The sequence below is a fragment of the Panicum virgatum genome, unplaced genomic scaffold (assembly GCF_016808335.1).
Source record: "Panicum virgatum strain AP13 unplaced genomic scaffold, P.virgatum_v5 scaffold_5171, whole genome shotgun sequence".
Lineage (NCBI taxonomy): Eukaryota > Viridiplantae > Streptophyta > Magnoliopsida > Poales > Poaceae > Panicum > Panicum virgatum.
The window spans coordinates 1-4,214 of record NW_024376484.1 but is presented as its reverse complement, the minus strand read 5'-3'; the positions used below and the strand labels follow the sequence as shown (position 1 = coordinate 4,214).

Genomic DNA, 4,214 nt, shown 5'->3' with positions numbered 1-4,214 from the left:
AATCATGAAACTATAGAAATTTAGCCCTCACTGTATAATCTAGTGCATCGGAACTCCATCATCAGATCATCCAATGACGACGAATCATTGTCCAGACATTCTACAGACATCGAATTGAATCATTAAATAAACTTATCTAAACACTAGAAAATCCAGTCATCCAGTGAGGCAGTGACACGGACAAAAGTTTCGAATATCATATAATCTGTTGGCACTCGAATTTAAGCTCAGAACTTTCTATTGGCATAGGATAAGATGATAACCATTGAATTGTCTGATGGTACTATTATCCTGATTTTTTTGCCACCATAGCTCCGTTTCGGTAAATTATATATTCAAATTTTTATCGTTTCGACGAGAGCTATCCAATGGTGAACTCAAATCTGCAACACTAGCGAGGTGACCCGCGCAAATAGCGCGGGTATCTAGTATTTGTTATGATAATTTTCTTTTTTTATACATTTTATTGTTGTTCTATTTGTGATATATTATTAGACGTAATATACACCCACGGGACAAAGAGCGACATATTATTTGACCGAAGCTTCAACATATGGTTGATGATTTGTCACTCTCTTTTTGTTATTTGTTTAGTGATACAAAATATTTAAATTGATCTAATAAGAATTAAATGTATCATAGGTTGTGAGATATTCATTAATATTTGATACAGTTTAATATAAACCATTGGATGTTCATAATATCCAACGGTTGGGCTTTTTCCTTTTTTTATATTTAATATGGTTTAATATAGACCGTTTGATCTTCATAAAATCCGACGGTTTCTATGATTTCTATGACTGAGGTTTTTTTTATCGGGTTAATATAGACCGTTAGATGTTTATAAAATCTAACGGTTGAGCCTTTTGCTTTTTATATTTAATATGGTTTAATGTAGACCGTTAGATCTTCATAAAATCCGACGGTAGAGGGTTTTTTTCTTTTTTACGATTAATGTGGGAATTTCTAAGCCCTCTCGGCGAACATAGTGACTTCTTTTGCTCTTCAAATATTTATATAATAGATATTACAACCGATTTCCTTGCACGTACGTTTCATCATCACATGCATGAATTGAGGCATAATGGAATCTCGATTACTGTCACACTGTGAGACCCAGCAAAGTTTCATGACGTTACATAATGATTACATTAAGAAGTACGTACTACAGAGGAGACGCCCGTTATTGCACTGACTGGGGAAAAAAACAGGCCAGGATCACGGATGCTTGGTAGCCTCACGGGGATGGCGTCCATGGCCACCATCGGAGTTCCACTGAAGCAGCATCCAAACCATGGACGTCCCTGCATTTGAGAACGGAAAAAGCAGGTTAAACAAAAGCTATCAGTCGGAGGTCATGAAAACCAACGAGCTTGTGTGACCTGATGATGATATATGTTTAATTAACCTTCGACGAAGATGAAGGGGATGAGATTGTGCAAAATGGATTGTGTGGTACAGCAGGCACTGCATGGCAAGGTAGGCGATGGCGTAGAGGAAGGACAGGAAGGTGGCCGCGTACAGCGGCTTGCTGCGTAGGTTGAAGGCGCAGAGGAAGCAGAGTGTCGACGACAGCAGCGTCCACACACCGGTCGTTCGCCCATGTACGCCGGTCACTGAAGCCCAACAGATACGAAAGTCACGCCACTCCCTCAAGCTAGCATTGGGCCACGTCGACCTAAATTTCTCACCGTTGGATATCAGGGAAGGTTATCATCTGACCGTCGTTCTTGGGCTCTTGGCCGGGTTCGCGGCCCTTCGAGCGAGCGAGGCCGCCGCCACTACCCATGCGGACGCCGGGCCCCGGGCTCAGCTGAACGATGGCCTCATCGGCGCCTCTTCCGCAGGCACCGCCTCGCTGGCCGACACGCGGCCGGCTGGATCAGGCCCTTCTACCCGGTGTTCGGGTGAGGCGGCGCCGGCGGCTGTGTCCATGGCGGGCCATGGGTTGTGCAGCGCAACCTACTCCGGCGGCCGCGGAGCCGCGCGGGTGAGGGGTAGGCTGGGGCGGCTGTTTCATAGAGGGAGGCGCACGGTACTCGTCGACGGCGGCGGCCTTGATGGCGCAGCACCGGAGATCCTCGCGTGGACGGCATAGCGCCCCGCCGATTAGATACTGCGTGTGGAGATCCGGTGGCGGCGCCTCGCGTCGACATCGCCCTTGCCTTGCCGGCACCACGCTCACCCCTGAAGAGCAGGTCCACGGGGTCATCAGTGACCGAAGCCACAACGACGGCAAGGAAAAGTTGCGTCTTCTTTGCCGCAACCCACGAAGCGGCGACCTCCATCAGCAGACGACAAGCCCAGGCCAACCGGCCTTGCCGGAGCGACAACCACGGCCCACAGCACGACGGCGCCGCCTCCGATCCGCCTCTCCGTCTCCCTCTACGGCCCCACAGGTACACTCTCCTGCGCTTCTCTTCCCTTCCTTTCCACACGCCTCGGCCCGTCTCTCCCTCTCCATCATCACCGGCCGGGCGGTCAGGCCCGTCGCATACCGCATGCCCGCCTCTTCATCTTCCTCTACAGCTTCCCATCTGAATCACTGACGCACACCTGTTGTGGTCTTGTGGGCGACCTCGAGCCATGAGAAGATAGAAGGTAGAGGCAGAGACTCCTGCTACTCTTCTGGGTTGCTAGCTACTCTCCAGCGCAAGCTCTCAAGCAGGTATGCTGCTGGCGCCGGGGCGCTGGGCTGCTGCAACTGGATTCAACCATCAATAATCTAGGCAAGACTGATTTCAGGATTGAGATCTTGCCCTGGGTTTACTATGTACTCTTTGCGCAACGCACACCATGTATTTGTTATATTGTCCATGGAAAATAATTTGAAGTTTTCACCCCGAGTGTTAAACTGCAACACTAATTTGAGATTCCAAGAACACAGGTGCTATCTTAGCTTTGCTGAAAATTATATAACCCTGTATATGCATTTATTGCAGATTTAGAAAATTTGGGCAACTTGAGTACAGTAGCATTTTTTAGGACTTAAGACCAGAGATAGCAAAACAATTGCAACTCTTAACTGGATATTGATGCATGTGTTCACCTCATGGGCAGGTAAATTCCTTCACTGAAGACACACTAGGCACAATTTTGTATGCTCAGCATCCCTGAACCCCATGCATGGTGTTTGCATATCTCAGGAAGCCACAGCCGATGACAAGCAGTAGATGATGCTGGATCGGATTGGAAGCAATCCAAAAATTTCAATGTAATTATTGATAATAGCTAGCCAACATATCTTCAATCTATGTGTCATGTGTGATGTGTGATCCTTAGGCAGTCGCGTTTATCAAATTTATAAGGAATTACGATTCCACATATCTATTCTAGATCATAAATCACGACCACAAAATACTAGAAACTTTGCGATCATTCAAAGATTTAATTTGCTATTTATAGTTCTCGATCAGACTATCCGGCATGCACTAGATATGATCTTCTTTTTGATTAATCACACAACGTATGTCATAATATTATATGACCAGCAAGCATAAAAGACAATTCTAATCCCACAATTTATAAACAAAATTGGGTCTCTCAAATGAGAAGGCGCGGCAACGCTGCGCCGTGGGTTCTAGTGTATACGATTCAGGTTAAAATTAAGATGCATGGATTACTATGTATTGATGATTTGATGTACAGACAGCAAGTCAGCAAGGTATACATACTGTGTATACCGGAGTACCAGACATTTGAGCGAGCAGAGCGAGAAGGTTTTAAAGAGCCGGCTATAGCCTCTGCTATAGCCCGCTATAGCTGTTTTGGAAGGGAAAAGCCATGCGCTATAGCATCATTTAGCCCGCTATAATCCCGATATAGTCCGCTATTTGTCGTTTTGAGAAGCACGCCACTAAACCCCTTAGCCCGCTATATTTAAAACCATAAGAGCGACGCGGAGCCAAACAAGCAGGAGGAGGTGAAGGCAGAGCAGAAGATGCCGACAGCAATCAGCCACCACCCCAGCGCCGGCACGCAGCGCATCGAGTTCACCCAATGATTGAGCTCAATTTGATGTTCGTTGCCAGAAGTGTGGTGTATGGCTGGGAAAACATGACTTTTGACGATGGCGGCGTCTGTGGACGTCTTTACCCTCATTGAAAGCATCGCCATGGAGTCTTCTTTGCCTCCTACACCGGTCTCCAGGTTAAAAACCTATCCTTTTGGAGGAGAGACTACGGTGCAGTTTATCATCGTATCTCTAGATGGAC

General features: G+C 46.6%; 1 pseudogene; it reads right to left on the bottom strand.

The window, feature by feature from the left end:
* Window positions 1–1,218: 1,218 nt before the first annotated feature.
* Window positions 1,219–4,116, bottom strand: LOC120694360 (annotated as a pseudogene).
* Between the last annotated feature and the right edge of the window lie 98 nt (window positions 4,117–4,214).